The sequence below is a fragment of the Canis lupus genome, chromosome 33 (genome assembly GCF_011100685.1).
Source record: "Canis lupus familiaris isolate Mischka breed German Shepherd chromosome 33, alternate assembly UU_Cfam_GSD_1.0, whole genome shotgun sequence".
In the NCBI taxonomy this organism is placed as follows: domain Eukaryota; kingdom Metazoa; phylum Chordata; class Mammalia; order Carnivora; family Canidae; genus Canis; species Canis lupus.
The window spans coordinates 19,343,525-19,357,041 of NC_049254.1; the positions used below are offsets into that span (position 1 = coordinate 19,343,525).

Consider the following 13,517-nt stretch of genomic DNA (forward strand, 5'->3'; position numbering starts at 1 on the left):
AGTGATAAATGCCTACCTCAAGAAATAAGAAAAATCTCAAACAAACAAGAAAAATCTCAAATAAATGACCTAACTTTACACTTTAAGGAACCAGAAAAAGAACAAACAGAGCCCAGGCTAGCAAAAGAAAGGAAAAGGCAAAGAACAAAGCAGAAATAAATGAAATAGAGACAAAAAAAAAAATCAATAAAACCAAGAGCTGGTTCTTCAAAAAGAGAAACAAAATTGACAATTTTTAACTAAACTCACCAAGAAAAAAAGAGAGAAGCCTCAAAGAAATAAAATCAGAAAGGAAAGAGGAGACATTAAAACTGATACCACATAAATACAAAACATCTAGGTGACTACTATGAACAATTATATGCCAATAAATTGCACAACTTAGAAAAAATGGATAGATTTCTGGAAGCATGCAACCTGAATCATGAAGAAATAGAAAATCCAAACAGACTAATTACTAGTAAAGAGATTAAGTCAGTATTTTAAAAACTCTCCACAAATAAAAGTCCAGGACCGGATAGTAACAAAGAAAAATTAATACTGATTATTCTCATACTCATAGAAAGAAAAGAGGAGGGAACATTTCCAAACTCATTTTGAGGCCAACATTAACCTGATACCAAAACAAGACAAAGAGACCACAAGAAAAGAAAATTACAGGCCAATATCCCCAATGAATAGAGATGCAAAATTCCTCCACAAAACATTAGCAAACCCAATTCAACAGTACATTAAAAGGTACATACACCACAATCAGGTAGGATTTATTTCAGGGATGCAAGGATATCTGCAAATCAACCAGTGTGATACACCACATTAACAAAATAAAGGGGATCCCTGGGTGGTGCAGCGGTTTGGCGCCTGCCTTTGGCCCAGGGCGCGATCCTGGAGACCCGGGATCGAATCCCACGTCGGGCTCCCGGTGCATGGAGCCTGCTTCTCCCTCTGCCTGTGTCTCAGCCTCTCTCCTCTCTCTGTGTGACTATCATAAATAAATAAAAATTAAAAAAAAACAAAATAAAGGATAAAAATGGTATGACCATCTCAATTGATGCAGCTGAAAGCTTTTCCTCTAGGATTGGGAACAAAACAAGGATGCCCACTTGTGCCATTTTTATTCAACATAGTATTGGAAATCCTAGCCAGAGCAATCAGTCAAGAAAAAGAAATAAAAGGCAATGGTATTGGAGAGGAAGAAGTAAAACTGTCACTATTTGCAGATGACATGATACTATATACAGAAAAGATCAAAGACTCCACCAGAAAACAAAACAAAACAAAACAAACAAAAAACCTGTTAGAATAATGAATTCAGTAAAGTTGCAGGATGCAAAATCAATACATAGAAATCAGGTGTGTTTCTATACACTAACAACAAACTATCAGATAAAGTAAGGAAACAAATCCATTTATAGTAACATCAAAAAGAATAAAACACTCAGGAATAAATTTAACCAAGGAAGTGAAAGACCTGTACCCTGAAAACTATAAGATGTTGAGGAAAGAAATGAAAACACAAATAAATGGTAAGATATTCTGTGTTTGTGAGTTATAATAATTAATATTGTTAAAATGTTCACACTACCCAAAGCAATATATAGGTTCAATGCAATCTCATCAAAATTACAATTGCATTTTTCACAAAAATAGAACAAAGAATTCTAAAATTTGTATGGAAATATGAAGACCCCAAATAACCAAAGAAATCTGGAGAAAGAAGGACAAAGCAGGAAGTTTGGTTCTTCATGCTCCCTGATTTCAAACTCTATTACAAAGCTATAGTAATCAAAACAGTATGGTATTGGCATTAAAACAGACACATAAATTAACAGAACAGAAATAAACAGAGATCCCAGAAATAAACTCACTCATATATGGTCAATTAATTTATGACAAAGAGGCCAAGAATATGCAATGGGGGGAAGGACAGTAGCTTCAGTAGATGATGTTGGGAAAACTGGATAGCCATACATAAAAGAATGAAACTAGACCACTACCTTATACCATATACAAAAACTAATTCAAAATTGATTAAAGACCTGAATATAGAAGAAACTCCTAGAAGAAAACATAGGTGGTAAGCTTCTTGACATTGGTCTTGGCAATGACTTTTTGAATTTGATACCAAAAGCAATAAAGGCAACAGAAGCTAAAATAAACAAGTGAGGCTATGTCACACTAAAAATATTCTGCATAGTAAAGAAAACCATCAACAAAATGAGAAGACAGCTTACTGAATGGGAGAAAATATTTGCTAATTATATATCTGATAATGGATTAATATCTAAAAATATAAAGAACTAATACTATTTATTTATTTATTTATTTATTTTTTACTAATACAATTTAATATCAAAAAATCTGATTAAAGCAGTGGGCAGGGGATTTGAATAGACATTTCCCCCCTTTTTAAAAAAAGATTTTATTTATTTAAGAGAGAGAGAGCGAGAGAGCAAGAGAGAGAGCACATGCATGTGTGTGAGCAGGGGGATGGGTGGAGGCGGAGGGAAAAGAATCTGAAGCAGACTTCACACTGATCACAGAGCTCAACTTGGGGCTCCGTCTCATGACTCTGAGACCATGACTTGAGCTAAGACTAAGAGTAAGACACTTAACTGACTGAGCCACTCAGGTGCCCCAAATAGACATTTTTCTAAAGAAGACATGCAGATGGCCAATACGTACAATGAAAAAATGCTCAATGTTACTAATCATCAAGAAAATGCAAATCAAAACCACAATGAAATTCACCTCACATCTGTTAGAGTGGTTATTTATCAAAATGATAAGAAATAAGTGATGGCATGGATGTGGAAAAAAAGGGAACCATTGTGCACTGTTGGTGGGAATGTAAATAAGTGTAGTCATATGGAAAATAGCATGAAATTTCTTCAAAAAATTAAAAATAGGACTATTATATGACCTAGCAATTCTACTCTGGGTATTTATCCGAAGAAAATGAACATACTAATCAAAAATATATATGCATTCCCTTGTTCAATGCGGTATTTTTTTTTAAATTAACAGCCCGAATATGAAAACAACCTGAGTGTTCCTCAGTGGATGAATGAATAAAGAGGATGCGGTATATACACATAATGGAATATTATTCAGTTATATCAAAAAATGACATTTGTGTCAACACGGATAAAACTTAAGGCCATGATGTTAAGTGAAGAAAAAAGACAAATACCACATGATCTCATTTATATGTGGTATTCAAAAAACCAAAAAACCAAAACCAAAACAAAAGCGAAGCTCATAAGTACAGAGAACAGACTGGTGGTTGCCAGAGGTGGGAGGTAGGGGGGTAGACAAAATGGGTGCAAGTAGTCAAAAGGTACCATCCTCCATTTATAAAATAAATAAGTGATGGGGATATAATAGCATGGTGACTATAGTTAATCATACTGTACTGAGTATTTGAAAGTTGTTAAGAGAGGAAATCATAAAAGTTCTCATCACAATAAAAAAATTCTGTAACTATATATGGTGACAGGCATTAACCAATCTTGTGAGGCCATTTTGGAATATATATAAATATTGACTCACGATGTTGTATGCCTGAAACCAATATATTATTCTAATATAAGGTATGTCCATTATACGTCAACAACAACAACAAAATAATTCATAGGGCTTACTCATGGCTTGTCTCCCTCCAAGTCTTCTTATCCCCACAGCCATATTTCCACATCCACACGCCCATTATACCAGGCAGTTGAAGAAAAAGGAACACGTGTGACTGGGACTGTCACTATGGGGACACGCTAAGTCAGCTCTCTGTCCTCCTCAAATCCAACTTGCTCTCAGTCATCCGAAAATCTGTGAGTTTAATTCAGTACCTCCCTCTCAGTGGAATCTGCGTTTACTTAATGGCCTTTACAAGATCTAGGTTCAGGTTTTTCCACAGGCGATAGAGGAAATATGGCAATTATGTTTGTATGTGGTGGTGGTGGCGGTGGCGGATTCTGCTTTGGACTTTTCAAATTTTGCATTTTCACTGCTTCCCCAACTCAAGAAGCAGATGTCGCTTATAGTTTAAATGCAAATAAAGATATATACATATATGTGCCTGCGCCACATATTTTTTTTTTTTTCCTCTCAAAAGTTATAACACCCATTTTGGGATTTTTCTGTCCATACACTCCATGAATTGTTTCTACTCATGTCAGAGTGACTGAGGCAGAAGCGGAAGAAAACATGAATGTTTTGCGCTGACACTTGACTAGCATATTCTCCGGTAGTGATTTCCTCACATTCATCTCCACCGGTTCCGTCTCTTGGTTAGCATATGCTCTGGGAGTCTTTTTTTCACGAGATCTTCCTTCCCTAGAAATCCCTGCCTGTGACATTTCCCTGTAAAGGCCCGAATTCTCAGATTCACCTATTAAGGATCTAGGCCTGGAGGATGTTTCTTGCCTGCTCTTGCACCTCCGACTTCGAGAAGGGCCTAGTCGGTAAACAGGCTGGCGGGGACCCTCGGGGCTCCCAGCAGCCAGGGAACCTGTGGCGGTCTGCACGACACAATTAGGAAAATAGAAAGGATTCACTCATACTTTCAGCAAGAGAGTATGTTGTTTCCAAGAGGAGGCCCAGAAAAGAAGGCCCGATAAAGAAAGTGAGCGAGATGATAGGATTTTAAAAGGAGTCCAGCAGAGGTAAATGTCAAAAAGTGCAGATTGGCCAGGCCTCTCTCCACTGGCAGCTTCATTTTCAGGGCCTGACAGTGGTCGACGCCAGACCCTTGGAGGGAAGTCCGTTTGTCCCTGACCAGTGTAGCCCAAAGGACTCGTCGTGCAGAAGGGTTCCTTTCTTGTCTCCAAAGGCAATCAGTTTGGGTCCCCAGAGTCTGAGGGTTCATAGCTTTCTTTTAATTTTACAAGTCGGCACATGCATGGTTCCTCCTGCATGATTTGGTCCTGAGGAAGTGACCCACCCACAACGCCACAGAGCTAATTAACCCCATACCGAGTGGTTTTTTTCCCCTCATTTCACACATCCACTCAATGCTTTAAATGACCCAGCAGTGGCATGATCAGATAATTTTTTTTTTTCCCTTCTCAGTGAGGAAAGCACAGTGATGGGAGAGCTAGGATATATTTGCTCTAATTCAAAACAGCAGTGTAACTCGAAAATATTACCAAATGACATTTTATCAGAGGGTGCAGAAATGCTCAAAAATGCTTGAATTAAACCCTTTCATGTTATTCATTCGACTTGCTGAGGTCTCTATTTTAAATAACAAATAATACATAATAAATACTGAGGCAGAAAAGTTTGATCTAGATCCAGAATTTTTTTTTAACATCTCATTTTACCAGGAAAGATAAAAAAGACCCAGCCTCCTTCCTTGTCTTTAACAGCTTCAAGAGAAGGGCCAATGAGATACGGAATGATATAACCCATCTTTTTTTTTTTTTTTTTTTTTTCACTTCAAGGAATAGGCTCAGGTTTTTCTAGATTTATTTTTGCCGAAGTGAATGCCTTGAAAACTGCGAGATGATCACTGTTTTCTAACTTTTCAAAAAGGAAAAAAAGTGAACATGATGATGGTGGGTGATTTAATGGAATCAGCTTGTCAATGTGATGAAACTGAAAATGTTTTTATAGAATATGTCCACATGCTAAAATAAAAAAGTTTTAACATAATGTATATAGCATAGAGTGGTTTTTGTCATGGCAAAAGAAAGGAGCGTCATTAATTTAGACAGTAAGTATAAGGTTCTGCTAGAAATCCTCATGGATAAATCACGGAAATACTTCTTGGTCAGATAAATGGAGCCAGACAAGTTCTAGTTCTCTCAGAAGCTATCGAAAGAGCCATCAGATTTTAAGTCTGTCATCTCTGCTACATGATAAGAAAAATTCTGGGCTATTTCCTTCAGTTATTCTAGTCTATGGCTTCAGAATTTTAAAGATTTATACATAGATGGACAAGAAAATGACCTCCCCTGAATGTCCCATATTGGGCAAACTATCAGCTCTCTTTCATTCTCAAAAGCACGTGTGCCAAATTGGCTCATTCTGGTATGAATTGGCCATAGAGCGTGCACGTCTTGTGTGAACTTTCAACCTTTCTTCCTCTGCAAAGTGATTTATGCACACACTAGTAAATGCCCGAGAATTCCATAATTCTTAGCACAGCAGTCAGTACAAGGGGAAACCTATCTAATATTTAAAATTCTTCTTTGAAGTGTCTTAAATACTATGCTTTGGAACCAAAGACCTTATGAAAATTCTAAAACATATTCACTATTGCTCCCTAAGCTTTTCATGGGTATGACTGCCAACTGGGAGTGTTAGGTGGGTATAACTGATTCAATAGGCAAAGAAGAGAGTCCAATGAGGTAGTTTTTTTTTTTTTTAATTTACAGTGGTCAGAAATTTTATATTTAAGATAGAGCCTAAATCAAGCTCTTACATGTGTGCCTCCAGCCTTCGGCTGAAACTGCTGCATCTGGTAATCCTATAGTTGGGTTATGATTTCAAAGACTTGCCCATCAGATTTTTTTCAGCTTCACTGATGCTTGGGATTCTGAAGCCCTTACCATTACCTATGAAGCCCAATCTCTCACTACTTCTCTGAACTCACGTAAAATTGGTCCAACTACCAATAGGATGTGATTACCCAGGTGGATGAGCAAGAACAGGAATGTGAATGGGCTTAAAATGAATAAATCAACAAAAATTAGTCACTTTATGCCCTTGTTAAAATTCAACTATCTCACTGGAGAACCTAACAAAGTGTCTGAACTTTCCTTGAGAACTGGTTAGATAAAGGAGACTTTGCAAAGAATTGCCCAGGTGGAGGCATATGTTAATTCATTAATTTAACAGATGTTTTTTTCAGAGTCTATTATTAATCACTCTGCTAATTGGATTCCAAACCTGCTCTCAAGGACCTTTCACTCTAATGTATGCTTTAGAAAGTTATGCCTCCATTGTCACTGACAGGTTATTAGCCCACTTAGGTAAGTTAGCATAAACTTAAAAACCTCTCTTCTTGTTCCTCATTCATTCTTTCCATTTGCCCTGTGACACCCACTAAGCCCTCGTGAATGACCTGTTTATAGTCGATATTATCAAATCTGCCAATTCCTACTTAGGTAAGACACCCTTTCCCCACCACCAATTACATTTTCTTTCTGAAACAGCCAAGAAAATATTATAAAAGTCTGCCCAGAACTATTTAAATGTTAGAAATGGGTCCTAACAAACTTATTTGAAACATCGTTTTTTTTTCTTTTTTGGAACAATTAATGGGGCTTCATCAGCCCCTAGGAAGCATATCTTGATTTATAGGCAAATTACGAGTCAAGCGTGCCAGACACAGCACTCACTACTCTCCAGGATAGGACATTTTAGCACCCAAAAGAGGATCCTAGTCTTATTCAACTAATCTCAATCTCAGAGAGGATTTAATGGAGCACATGTCTTTGGTCTCTATGCTCCTTATAAGGAAGTATCCCTCCATTATATTTTAGTCTTTTCTAAACTTAGCAATTTTAGGTCAGTGTCAGTGAACATGATATACAGAACACTAACTCCTCCTCAATTTACTTAACTTTTTCTTCCTCATGTGCCTTTTAAACAAAAATGGAAGAATTTAATATATGTACAGAGCAGCAAATGTTCTCTCCCCATTTCTTTTCAGATACTTTCTATTATAAACAGTGGTGATGGAATTATAAATACCATTGTTTTACCTCCATGTTAATACTCTTATTATCTTGCATAAACAGAAGTGAATAAATACGTACATGACACCAATCAATCCCTTCTTTAAAAATGCAGTTTTCATCTTTCCAAATCGTAGAGGAAGAATTAATGAATTCAATTTGTGGTTTACCTGTTTATTTTTTGAATGTTAATAAAGTAAAACCAAATTATTGTTAGAGTTCTTTTCAGATTTACACCAGCCATTAACACTCTCCATGCCAGCAAAGGATAGGGGGAGGGAGGAACTAATGGCAGTGGGTCCCAGTCCCCAGAGTCTATGGATAAAGAGGTTGAGGGGCTGGAGAGGATGTTAAGGTACTAGAGCAGGAGATTCTGACCTGTTGGGTAGGTAGGAAATATTTGCTGGCAGTGAAAAAGGTTATTTTTGTAGAACAACTGGCTAGGAGGAGGTCATTTGGGGCCTTTGGTGAGAGAAATATCAAAAACCAAACATAAAAACACCATCAGGGGACTAGGGAAAAGGGAAATCACTACTCATTCCATCTCCTCATTGGTTTTCCTTCTTCCCTAGTGTGCTTTCTCTTTCCATAACTACATACTCTCTCCCCTGCATTCTTCAGGTTCTCTCCTTTGCTTCTCTGTAACAGAAGCATGTGGGGACAATTTTAGGGGACAGTGAAACCAAAAAAGACATTAGAGAAGACTTGTGACAATATACTTTACATCACATATACAAGGAAATACAACCTACATTTGATTGACCAAGAACTAGAAACTGGGACTTTTGAGATTTAAAAAATTCATGGTATGTCTGGTCATATTAATCTCTAGACCAGCTGGTTTTTAGCAGTGCTAGAAAGAGCTTTAATAGAGTCATGAGTAGGGGGAAAAATGGAATCTTGTAAGGATTTATATTTGCGAGGAAAAAAGGAACTTCTTTAGAGTTGTCTATTGGAATTGCCCCCAAATTATGTTTTGAACTTATACATGGACAATATCAAGAGAAGGAGTCTAAAAATTCTCACAGGGTTTAGGAAAGTACTAAATCCTGTATATTATGTCCATCACAGTCATTTAAGCAAGTAGAGGATAAGTAGAACATGGTATCTCACAGTGAATAACATGGTTGGCTACTTCGCCAGTCTGACATATGGAGACTGGGCCCACAGGAACAGGGCTCTCCTTATGAATACCATGGAGAGACACTCAGGTTCATCTGAATGCACAGGGCCAGAGGGGTTAGCTGTACAGGGTCATCTGGGAGGTCCCTAAAAGTATTCTCTAACCAAGCACCAACTTTTTAGCTCTGTCTTCTTGGAAAATAATTCCAACACAAAGCTTATGAGAATACTTTATTTGGTCACTGGGTGGGGGGAGGTTGCTGAGACAAACCACCACATTCAACGCCTAAAGGCAGGAGGAAGCAAGGAAAGAGACACAGAAAGGGAGAGTGAGTGCCAAAGAAGTCAGTGCCAGCTCTGGAGACTCACTAACATAATAAATAGAGAATCTTAGAATGAGAGAAATAAATAAGCATGCTTTGAGGGAAACATCAGTATGCTTTTGGAATATGAGGCAAAAAGTAAAAATACTTGGCTCTTGTCAATTACCACCATTGTCCCATTTATTCTACTTTTATATACACAAGTAACACTCTTTCCCTAAGGATCTGCACACTGCAACAACGGTGGTAATGATGACAAAGTCCTTAAGTCACACAAAGTTAAGTTGGTGGCAGAGCTGGGAATGAAATCCTAACCTGCAGGCTTTTTCTGGGCCTACTATATGTCCTCCAAAGTGTTCAGGCTGCTTTCTGTGATTTCTTTCGGACCCAAAGACACGTGTGGTAGGGGCAGTCGTCCTTATTGGTATATACATGCCTCCAGAAAGCAAGTACTCTACCTTGTTACCAAAGGCTTTTCAACTTTCACTTTTTCCTTCATTTTTCTTCCAGACTACTAACCTCCAGTTTCTTCTCTACCATCCAGGATTCCAAAGCTGTTAACTTTAAAAGACATACCAGCCCCATTAATTCCCTCTCCTCTGGTTCTCAAGTGAACCTAGCTAGTTCTTGAGCCCACATGAACCCACTCATGTGTGTTGTCCTCAGCTCCCAGGCTGCTGAACAATGCTGGTCTTCCCAAACTGTATAGTTTGGGGCCTCTCCAGAGTCCTGGTTTCCAGCTGGTGTTTCAGAAGTGCTTTATAGTTCTTTTATTGTTCCCAGTCTTTTTCTTTTTTGACTCCCCATCTTCCATTTATCACTCTAATTAACTCCTTCTATCTTCTTACTCTTCATTCTCAACTGACCTTGTCTCTTTTCTCACAGAGAAACAGAGGTCATCAAATAGCATCTCCTCCCTCCACCTCTGTCAAGAATCTACCTATCACATCTCAGAGACCTTTCTCTCTAGTACTGATGACCTGTTCCAGGATCTTATTATATCAATTACTCTTTTCTTCTGTTTTTTTTTTTTTTTTTTTTACTGCCTGTCAACATGCTTCAGCTGTCCTCATTTAAGACAAATAATAGCAACCATAACAAATTAACAAATAACAAACCATCTTCCGTGGACCTGGTCTTTCCCTCCTTTGTACCACCTCCAAGCTTCCTAAAACCAAAATTTATTCCTCAACGCATTAAAATCTGATTTCCTAGCTGTTTCTAATTAAACTGCCAAGGTCACTAAAAACCTCTGAATTGCTAGTTCCCAAGGTCCATTCTTCAACCTCATCATTTTATTCCTTTCTTTTTAAAGTCAGGTCCCTTGATGAATAATTTAATATGATTCACCTTTTTTATACACTTCTATAGTTCAATAAGTTTTGAATTCTGTGCTGGTTCCTTGATGTCTGTAAAATAAAGACCAAATGCCTTTGATTCATATACAATTTCCTTCAGAATCTTTAGCAGCCTTCCTCACAAAACCCATTGTTGGTCACACATTATTCGACACAATGTGCTATGTACATTCATGCCTCTTGGACTTTCTTCATGTTCCCTTTCTATATTATAAACATACAAGTTTTTGTGTAATATAGTAAATGCTATTAATATCATCATATTAATTTCCATATAGACTCATGAAACTAGATGTTATTTTGAGAAGTTTATGTTTCCAAAATAGAAATTAACCATCAAAATGGTATTACTTGAAGATTTGTTATTTTAGTGTTACTGAGCTGAACTGTCTCCTCTCCAAATTCATATGTTGAAGTTCTAATCCTAATACCACAGAACATGCCTATATTTGGGAATAGGGTCATTGCAAATGTGACTAATAAAGTGAAGATCAAGTAACATTGGAGTGGGGTGGGCTCCTAATCTAGTGTGATTAGGGTCCTTCTAAAAGGGGAAGTTTGGACTTAGACATGAACACATGGTGAACACCATGCAAAGATGAAGGCAGAGAGATCAGGGTGATGCTGCCATAAGCCAAAAAACACCAAAGATTGCCACAAGAAATTAGGAGAGAAGCATGGGGCAGATTCAACTTAGAGCCCTCAGAAGGGACCAACTCTGTGGACACTTTGATCTTGGGTGTCTAGCCTCTAGAACCGTAAGACATAAATTTATTGTAAGTCTCCAGTTTATGGCACATTTTTATGGCAGCCCTAGTAAATGGATACACTTAGTGAATGAACACTCTTTGAGTATATGTGAATACTCATTATCTCATTCACTTACCAAATACTGCGTGCCTACTATGTGCTAGACACTGTTCAAGGATGTTAGGATGCAAGGCATCAAAATACATTTGTTGAATGAATGAATAAGAACTTGATCGTGTTCCTGCATTTTTGATGCAGTAATAAGCAATTAATCTATCAATCAACATAGGATTGGTTTAACGGATGCTTATACTTATTCATTCAACAAATATTTACTGAATACTTACTATGTGTCAAATATCATTCTGGGCGCAGAGAATAAAGTATGGATAGAACAAGTTCTCCACCTTCATGGAGCTTAAAATCTAGTGGGAGAAACAGACATCAACCAAGAAAACGTATAAATAAATCACATAATTTCTCTCTGTGTCCCATACTGACAATTATACACTCTTATCCTATAAACCCTGTAATTCTTGAACAATGCTCAGGGCATCAGTAATACTTTAAAATATTCCTAAATACCATGCCCTGTTCTTTCCCTTACATTCCTGCAATCTCTAAATAAGCCTGAAATATCCCTAAGATTAATGAACTTAAGCTGTTCTCTAGACTTTCTGATTTAAGCATGATTTTAAGAATTTACATGTTACGTTATGGCCTACAAAATAATGATCAAGACAATTAAGTCTGATAGTGGGGTAGGGTAATCCACAGGCAGTGCATGGGTTAAAAGTGTGTGGACAGCACACCTCAAAAACTGGGTTTCTTGGTCAGTTAATACATATTTCTTAAGCACTTGCTGTGTGCCAGCCCCTGTGCTGAAGATAATAGAACTCTGGGGAGAACAGGCATGATGCTGAGCCACACTGAGCTTATAATCTACAAGGAAACACCTGAACAACTAATTTCACAGTCCATTTCTTAATTTCGCTTATGCTAAGGATATATGAAGAACATTAGAAGAACACCTGGGATGGGTAGGGGACTTTGCCACGAGGGTTTTGTGACAAGGCTTTCTTGAGGAAGTGATGCCTGAACACTGCTTTGGGGCTAAGGTAAGGGTATTTGTTTGATCAGGGATCACAAAGTCTTATGTTTCTTCTTCCTCATCTCCTTTCATCCACGTGCACACATTTCAAACACTTAAAAGCATTCTTCAAATATACTAAGAACACCAAAACTAAACACAAGAGAAGGACTCTCCAAAGGAAAGAGGCCAAAAATAGAAGGGAAAAAAAAAAACCCTAATCTCACCATTTGTTTTGAAAACACCCCAAATGATTAAAACATATTATAAACTAAAACATATGAACTAATCACTTGCCAAGTTTCATTTTTAAATCAGTGCCGTTTTTGAGGTTCATAAACTGAGAAAGAGTCTTCAAATATGAACTTGGTTTTTCTTTTCTTGGCCCTCAGCTGGCTTGAAGTATCTGCTGTTAGGCTGTGTTGAGGGAAAGGGTTCCAGCTGGTTAGGAACATTTGGTACACATTCACCAGAATGTAAGCTCCTGGAGACCAGGGCTTTCTTTGTTCATCATTTCATCCCTGAAACACAGAAGAGTGCCTGGAAGGTAGTAGAGATTCATCAAATATGTGCTGAAGTATCCACTGAATGAATATTCTGGGCCTTTAAAGGAATTCACCAACTTTCTTTTCTCACCCAAGTCAGATCTTGCTTTAGGCAGGTGGTTCTTACCCTGGGGCGGTTTTTGCCCCCCACATGAGACATCTGGCAGTGTCTAGAGACATTGTGGGTTGTCAAGACTGAAGAAGTTGCCACTGGCATCTAGTAGGTAGAAGTCAGAGATGCTGCTATAAAACTTACAATGTATAGGACCATCCTACAAAACAAGGATTTATCTGACCCCCAAATGTCAACAGGGCCAAGGTTACAAAATGCTGCTGTAGGCCCTTTGTTTCTATTGGGTGAACTTGGGAGTACAATCTTCCATATATTTGAGAGGAGGTTGAGTGCTAGAGGAAGCAACCAAAAGTGCGTTCTTGCTTCATTCTCCTTCCTTCTTCCCAACAGAACTGCTCCAGCCTACGTAAGGCACACTGGGAGATAGTCATTTTGCCTTTAGCCCCCCACCGGGTCAATAGCAGTTGCTGGGGAAACCACCTGAAAAAGTCTGTCCCTATAACAGTAGTGAATAATTTTATAGTTTATTGGTAATTTTCCCTGAGTCTACCTAAGATTATATCTTAACTTCAGT

General features: G+C 37.8%; 1 protein-coding gene across 28 annotated transcripts in view; it reads right to left on the reverse strand.

Moving 5' to 3' along the window:
- The window catches only part of ZBTB20 (zinc finger and BTB domain containing 20), a 750,813-nt gene that overhangs the window by 169,021 nt on the left and 568,275 nt on the right, over nucleotides 1–13,517 (reverse strand). The window lies entirely within an intron of this gene.